The following is an 8,721-nucleotide window of genomic DNA, read 5'->3' on the forward strand; positions in this document are numbered from 1 at the left end:
ATTCGCTGAAGAACTCAAACCCAGTTGTGGCAGTAGCAACGCCTGCGTAACTAGAGAAAATGTGAACATCTGAAGATCCATCAGTTTCGGTGTTACATCCTGTCCATCTTTTCTGGCCTAAACCACCACTACCCTGAATAGATTTTTTGGTGTGGGGAATCTGCTATCTCAAGCATGCATTACATAGTATTGCTTCTACCACCAGAGGACAGAAGGAACATGTCCTCTAGAAGCCACAAGTACAACTATACACCTATCCTGGGCATTGGGAATGGTACTGATCCCTGACTTTCATTAACATCACTTTTTCTCTTTCACCAAAGCTCTGTCTCTCAAGTACACACATACACACACACACACACACTCACACACACACACACACTAAAGTAAAAGGGACAATTGGGACCAAGGAGGTCTCAGCAGACCTGGGCACAAGCTAAGCCCACTGTATCTTCAGTGCCAGGCATCTGTGCTGGATCAGCAGGCCAGGGCCCATGCACACATATGCAGGGGAAGGCCGAGCTGAACCTCTGGGGCCGGCCGCATCAACAGACAGGGCTCCGGACAAAGGACTGCTGGTGGTTGGAGATAGAGCCTCTCTGCTGAAATCCATCGCCATCTGGGGATCCTCTGGGGCACGACACGATGTGTGCCCAGCCTCTGTGTCGGTCAGAGATGCCCTCACTTTCCCAAGGTGCTTGTAGTTGCGGGATGAGGGAGGAGAGGCCTCCACTGCCTGTCAGACTGTCCGTTCGTGTTTCTACTTCAGGCCTTGAAGTTTGAGCTATTCTCATGTTACAGCTTAGAAAGTTTATGTTGGCTAAGGTTACTTAAGTAAAAAGTAGGAAAGAGAGGTTTTGACCCCAGCACTGCCAGGCTCCAGGATGGGTATGTGTTCTCTTTCTTGCGCCATCCTACCTTCTAGGAAATTCTTTGTTCGGAAGATGTAAGTATATTCTTCCCTGAGGAAGGCACACTTCTTTGGAAGGCCTCAGCATGATGCCCTTCATCTGGAGATCTGTGTGCTTGCAAGTATCCTCAAGGTCAATGGGCGGATAATCTCCCGGAATGTTGCAGAAGCCCGGCGGAGGGACTGGACTGTATGTTCTGGGGCCATGCCCATGAGCAGGAATGAGAATGTGAGCATGTGCGGTGGTGCCTTTGTGTGTGTGAGTATGTATGGGTGTGTAAAGACGTATTTCAGGGTGATTGACAGCATGTGATGGTGTGTCAGTGTGTGTTGTGAGGTGGCCTCATGTGAAGGCTCATGAATGAATCTATGTGGGAATATGAACTTCAGTGTGCAAGAGTGAGTGTGCACAGGGCTGAGAGTCAAGAGGTATGCACAGGTGTTGCTGACTCCATTGTTAAAAATGTTCAAAGAACTTCTGTAACAGGTAGCTCCAAGGCTCTGTGCCCTGCCCGCCTGCGTGCTTGCACCCACCCTGACAGGCAGCCAGCTCAGTCCTACAGCATGGAGAAGCTGGGAGGCCGACGCCTGTCCCAGCGAGGGCCTCTGGGACACTGCTCCAACATCTTTTCTCAGTGGTCAGTTGAAGTCTCCACACTTGCAGAATTTACACTGAATAAAACCCCGTGTGTGTCATTGATATGAGCATGTACCACTGTATAAACACATGTGAGTGTGAGACTGTGTGAACGTGCTGCCTTTGCCTTCCCAACGGATCAGTGGGATGTAAGTTCTGGAAAGACAGGGTCCAGGCTTTACGCTTCTTCCAGCCTCTAAGACGGTCAGAGCACGTGCCACGTTGCAAAGACTACGGACAAGGGTTCGTATCTCACCTCCAGCACGTGTAAGTTGTTGGTACTGTGAGCACGTAAGGAGCTTTGCTGCATCTCAGCTGTACCTCTCAAGGGAAGAGAAAGACATGCTTCAATGGGGTGGTGTCCGTGTGTGTGAGCGCTTGTCACACGCCGTGCCCTCTCCATGCTTCTTCAGCTTATGAGCCTCCCCCAGGGAGCACGGTCTGCCTCCAAAAGACATGGCTGGCTGTGTACACTGATAGGGAAAAGTCACTGTGGGCCAGAGCTGCCCAAGAATGCCTCAGGAGCAGGATCCATCGTGGGCAGGTGTTACAACACGGAAGTTTCTGGAAACAAGGGTAAAAACACAATAGCGTGATTATGTCCTGGGCGAAATGTCGCTTCCGCCTCTGAACACCACTCAGAGGCTTTGCTCTAAACATCTGGACCCTGTCCTTGTCCCGAAGATGTGCCCAGCGCCTCACACCTTTTTCTTAATAAAGGTGTGGAGCCCATGTCCTCAGGTTGGTGGCAATACGTGGAAGGACATGCTGCTCTGTCAGAAAATGGGGAATACTAATAAAACAAGAGCTAACATTCATTCAACATTTACTATGTGTTACATCCTACTTAATATTTATTTACATCGTCTCATTGAAGACACCTCCCCATCAACCCCAGGTGGCAGGATTTATTCTGCACACTATACAGACGAGAAAAGCGAGGCCTAGGGAAGTATGGGATTCAGTGCACCATAGGGGTAAATCTGGATCTAAACCCAATAGGATGGGGATAAATGAAAATTGCGCATGATGGTCCGCACATAAGCACATGTGCACATACCCTAAGTATGATTATTAGTGGGGGAGAAAATTAACTGAAGCCCAGGGAGGCAAAATTCAACCTTCTATTAATCTGCTGAGTGAGGGAGGGTGAGGAAAGAGAGAGTAAGAACCCAAAGGAGAGTTCTTGGGGAAGGTCATGTATGTGGGCCAAGAGAGGAGCTATTTGGAGACTGTGCAGACTCAGGTATCAGAGGGTGGGGATTGGCTCAAAGTGCTCATCATTTTCAGGGAGTTCACTTCAGGTGTCTACAGCCTTTCAATACATTTGGTGTGTCATCCTTGAGTTCTGGTGAATGCAACAGTCTGTGGGGAATAATTACGACACATAAGTCAGGCAACTGGAGGCGCCCTCCAGCTTTCTGTGGTGTTCACCAGGTGCAGGTGGCTGCAGAGCCTACGTGCGCTCTCCACCATGGACCGGGGCTGAGACGTTGGAGGGCTGGCCTCCTGGGAACAGCTGGCACTCGCAGCACTGGCTGCTGCTCTACGCAGTCCTGGAACGCACTCCTGCTTACTTATACACATCCCACTGTCCTTCCATTCTGAACCCCCCTGCTCCCAGTGTTCCTCCTGGACAGACATGTTCTGGGAGCCCCGTGCTGGGTGCTATGATGACACAGATAGCCACGTTCTCCTTCCTCCCTTCAACAGCCGTAAGTGTTCTCTCTCTGTCTCCTCTGAATTCTGACTGAAAGGAATGAGGTATCTGTAGCTTCCAAGCAATCCATGAATTAGACGGCATCTAGGCAAATGGTTTTTTGTGGTCTTCAGCATCTCAGCTTGGTCTTCTTATGGATATTAAACCAAGAGGTCGGGAGCCCTGTGTGTGAGTCTGTGTTTCCACAACACCCGTCACATTCTAGGCAAAGGGAGGGGAGGTACTCACCAAGCATGCAATGATGCATTGCTGGTTGGGATGGATGGATCGGTGATGGATAAATAGATAGACGGTTGGAGGCTTGCTGAAAGGCATGAACAGAGATGATGGAGGAAGAGACCAGACAAGCAGGTAAGCAACGCTAAAACTTCTCTCTTTAGCTAATTCTCAGTTCTACAGGGGCTGCGATCTATGTTGGGGATAATTCACACTCTTAGTTTATGTGATGTTCCATTCTGGCTACTTTTGGGTACTACTGTGGGTTTTCTGTGATTCCCTTGTAGCCCGGAGGCAGGTGTAGGAAAAGAGAAGCAAAGACCTCATTTTGTGCACTAAGTTGTGAGCGAAGGATTTGGTCGAAAGGGATGTGTATAGTGGATGTAATAGAAAGAAGCAGTTTGGCTTACCTCTGGGCCTGAAGTTTCATGTTACCCTAATGCCCCAAGGATTTAGGGAATGGAAAGTAAGAGGGCAGTGGGAGAAATATTGCCCAGGAGAACCCTAAGCTGCAGAAACAACGGGGGCTCTGACTTTAATAAAATATTGACAGTGGAAATGTGTGTGCGTTGGATGTATGACACTTACATAGGCTGGCTCCTACTTACACATTTGGTTAGTTTGAAGAAACTCTGGTCTTTTCTTGTACCTTTGGGAGAGTTTTTCAGGCCCGGTCCTCAATTCATTTTGACCACGAGCCTTTGGAGTGTTCTGTGAATTTCCATTTATTTGCCTCTACTCTACTCTTTAGCTCCTGGCTGGGTTTCCCTTACTATTTCTGTGCCTACGTTTTCTAGACAGGCATCATCTCTCCCTTTCTCCAAGCGCTGTTCTCATTTTCCAGGGATCTGGGGATGAGTCCCATGAGCGAGAAATGCCCATCTCTTTCCTCACCCTCGCAGGTTCATGGAGAATATCCCTCAGCTCCGCAGTGCATCTCCCTACGCCTTCTCCTCTACCTGAACCCTCATGCCCAGACCTCCAAGGGCTCTGGGTTGAGGAGCAGGATACAAAATCTGCAGAAATGAACAACTGCAAGATGACGAAATAATCCACAGACACATTCATGCCAAAGGAATAGTGTTTAATAGTAGGGAAAACTGGAGTAGAAACGAAGGGTGCTAGGAAAGGATGTCCGGCCACGCTGCTTACGTTTCCAAGAAGCCGACAGGGCGAAGTCGATACAAGGCAGCAAAGAATATTGGACGGTTTAGAACCAGATCCTTTTCTGAGATGGAACTTGCAGCTGCTAATTAATACGAAATCTTGATCCAGGAAGCTGCCATCCTGGTGCTGCTTTTCCCGAAGTGTGGCTGCCACCAGAAGCTGGGGGTGAGTGGCGCTGACAGCTGGCTGGCTGAGAGAGGGCAGTGGGCTTCATGGTCTCTGGTCTGCACGGAGCTTGGCCTCAGGTTCCACGGCCATGGATGACTTCTGCTTGGACTTCTGGCATTGCGGAGGACGTGGGCACTTGTGTTGGAACTGGGGGACACGGTGCCCCTTGCACTTGGGTGGAGGCTGGCAAGGCTGCTTGGTGTGCTGAGGGGGGTCTAGCACTGCTTTGGTGGGAGGCAGCAACACTGGGGAGGGAGACAGTATTGCTGAGGTCCGGGGCAGCAATACTTTGGGAGTGGGCAGCATGGCTGGGGTGCGGGGCAGCAATACTTTGGTGGGGGGCAGCATTGCTGGCATGGAGGGCAGCAAGGCTTTGGTACGGGGCAGCACAGCTTCTGCTTTTGATGATACATTCTGGTCTGGATGTGCACTGCAAGGGGAAAGACACACAAGTGAGCAAGTCTGGAGCCTGAGAGACTCTCGACCCAGGAGAACCTTCTACCTACTTCAATCCTGCCCCGTTTCACCCTCGGCCTGTTTGCTTCACCGATTTAAGGTGTGTGTGTGTGCAATGAGGTGTCTCAGTATAAACTGTATCTACATTTTCTAAGTCGTTGTAAGGTAGTTTTTGAGCCAAAGAAATATGGAAGGAAGGAAGGAAAGAAGGAGGAGAGAAAAAAGGGGGAAATGAGATGAGAAAGGGAGAGAAGTAGAAGAAAACAAAGAAAGGTGTAAAAAAGCTGAGACAGAGGCAGAAACAGACAGGGAGAGAGAGAGAGGAGAGAAGGAAAGAGGAAGGAGCAAAGACATGGGTAAAGAGAACAAAAAGTAATATCCAGCCACAGCAGAAGCGGTGGAATCCAGATGAGGATTTCCTGGGTTCAGAGAACTGTGTCAAAAATTAACCAGCGTTGGGCTTCCCTGGTGGCGCAGTGGTTGAGAATCTGCCTGCTAACGCAGGGGGACATGGGTTCTAGCCCTGATCTGGGAAGATCCCACATGCCACGGAGCAACTAAGCCCGTGAGCCACAATTACTGAGCCAGCGCTTCTGGAGCCTGTGCTCCGATACAAGAGAGGCCGCGATAATAAGAGGCCCATGCACCGCGATGAAGAGTGGCCCCCGCTTGCCACAACTAGAGAAAGCCCTCACACAGAAACGAAGACCAAAACACAGCCATAAATAAATAATTAAATAAATAAATAAATAAATAAATAAATAATATGAAACCTTTAAGAAAAAAAAAATCTTGACCAGCGTTGTGACTTTGAGTAAGTTACTTAACTTCTCTGTACATTACCTACAGTTGTTGTAAGGATAAATGAGCATATAAACTCCACACAAAAACACGTCAATACACAGGGAAATAGGAATGTAAAGATATTTCTGTGTGTGTGTGTGTGTGCGTGTGTGCACGTGCACACATACACACACACATACACATACACACACACAAGGGAGAACCAAAATATGGTGCATACTGTTGTAAGGATTTCGACTTTTTAATAAGATTTCTACCAATTTATAAGGAGCATCTTAACCACTCTCTAAGAGAATTCACAGAAAAGAGGCATCTAGAGACAAAAGGACCGTTTAGATTGATTCTAAGTTCTAGGTGAGAAAGCAAATCTTAGAGAGGGAAGTCATGGTTCCCCAGGCACTGAGCACACGGGGGTGGAACAATGGTCCCCGAATCCCAGAGCAGGATCTGGCCACGGTACCACCTCCTCTTGTCCTTGCTGCTCTGAGCTCCCTGGGCCTCTGCCCCCTGCTCCTGAGGAGCTCTCCTGCCTCCCTTCATGGGCGTTGCCCTCCAGGGCAGCCCTGCCCCGGAGCCGGTGCCACCCTCTCCTAACCAGCCTTGCTCAGCTCCTGGCCACGCACAGCAGCGCCGCCACACAAGCCAGCAGGAGCCTCAGCACTGGACTCTGCACACAACCTGGACCCCCATCTCAGCCCCCGCCCCACACACTTCAGATGTTGACTTGCAGCCCAAGAGAGGTGGGTCCCAAATGGAACGGAGGATAGATATGCCCACACGAGGCCTTTCTTTGGGGCCAACCACCAAGTGCTCCAGCCCCAGCTGCCTGCAGACTTTGGGACCAGGTAGAGCCAGGCTTCCAGGAGAGGCATTCCTTTGCCCAACTTACCTTAGTTCACCAGGGGCTGGAACGTGGAGATGCCTAGGTTTTGGGGATGCCCTGAGACTGCACACCTTTTATACGTCTCAAATCCCCTGGGAAGCCATGAGGTGGCCTACGATTGGGGCGTGCTAGGCCCTAGTCACAATAGGATGCATCTGCCCTTCCTCAAACTTCAGGTTTTACTCATCTCCTGGGCTGGCAAACTGCTTCTCAGTTTGATGGCGCTTGGCGATGACAGTGCCTTCACTCGAGCCCTGGCCCCATTTCCCCATCACTTTACGAGCCCTGGCTTCCTCGGGTTTCCAAACCCACTCGTGACGTTTGCCCTAGAACCTTGACATCTGGGATGGTGCTAAGCAAGCATTCAGGACACTGCTGGGTGTGGGAGGGCTGAGGGTAATGTTCCAGGATATTCCGGTTGGTGGGGGAAGGTGTGGGCCGATCAGCGTACACAGCGAGGCTTGTTGTAAGAGAAATGACTACTGCGCGGTGAGTGGCTCTTTGGGAGACCCAGTAAACTCAGCAAAGTTTGGACCTTCACTTAACCTGGACTCAGAGCCACATTCAGCCTGAACTGGAAACAAACCTGGGCAAGCCGCTTTGGTTTGTCACCTGTTGTAATATAAGCAAAAAATGGGGGCTGCAGCTCTGTGTCCTGCCTCTTGGTGAGCAAAACTTTACTCTTCATTCACAGAAACTGCGCGGTTACAGTTGACAGTACGTATCTCTCTTACAGGTGTATAAGTCACCCAGACTGCAGGCTTCCCAGGGAAATGATTATCATAAGGTGGAGAGGCTGGGGAGCTAAGAAACTTTGACCTGTCATGAGCTGCTGGACGAGTCACCCGGTCTGGCTCCTGGAATCTGATCTCCCCGGGCTTCAAGCCTGATGCGTCCTTCCCCTTCCATTTAGAGATTCCAGAACGAAGAGGGATGCCACTGGGCAGGGACTAGGATGAAAAGGTTGAAACAACATCCGTCAAAGGATGAAACATATCTTAAATAATTCCCCAATTAGTGTTCCGACTGGGGCTCTGGACTTCACCAGCTGGGTGACTTTGGGCACTTTACACCTTTGAGCCTCAGTTTCCTCATCTGCTAAACAGGATAACCCCATTCTGCATGTCAGCTGAAAGGCTTATTTTGGACAACATGTGTAAGTATGTGCACACTGTTGGGCAGAGAATTAGGGCTCAACGATGGTTCAGTGCTCCGTGGAGCTGGACTCGGAAAGCTGGGGCAAAGCACATTCTTAGAAGTAGGGAGTAGGTCTTTGCCCACATTTGAAGGCAAGTAGTGGCACTTTCTACCAGTGTCCTAAGACCTTGACTGACAGAAATGGAAATCGGCAAGCTAGTCCTGAGGATGGCACGTTTCATTCTCACACCTGGAATTTAGCCACAGCTCAGCTGAAAGGCCTACAGTATCCCTAGATCTTGGGAATTCACACTGCAGCACGAGAAGACAGCCTTGGAAATCAATGGTGTCCCCTCGGGGACTCACCGGAAGGGCAGGCTATGCATGGGCTCGGCCCCGAGGGAAACCCTGAGGATCCCAGGCCTTCCCGGGAGAAGAACCCCTTCCGCTGTTGTCACTCTGACAGAAGCAACCCTGAGAGGCTTGGCGAGGGATTTCAGCTCAGGTCCCTAATAGCAGAGCAGCACGGCCACGTGAGGCTGGTTACCTGAGATAACTAATAATTCATCAAGACGTAGTGAGCTCCCACAATGCACCAGCCGCTGGGAACAGTGGGCAGCAAG

Source organism: Balaenoptera physalus, assembly GCF_965194825.1.
Source record: "Balaenoptera physalus genome assembly, chromosome: 1".
In the NCBI taxonomy this organism is placed as follows: Eukaryota; Metazoa; Chordata; class Mammalia; order Artiodactyla; family Balaenopteridae; genus Balaenoptera; species Balaenoptera physalus.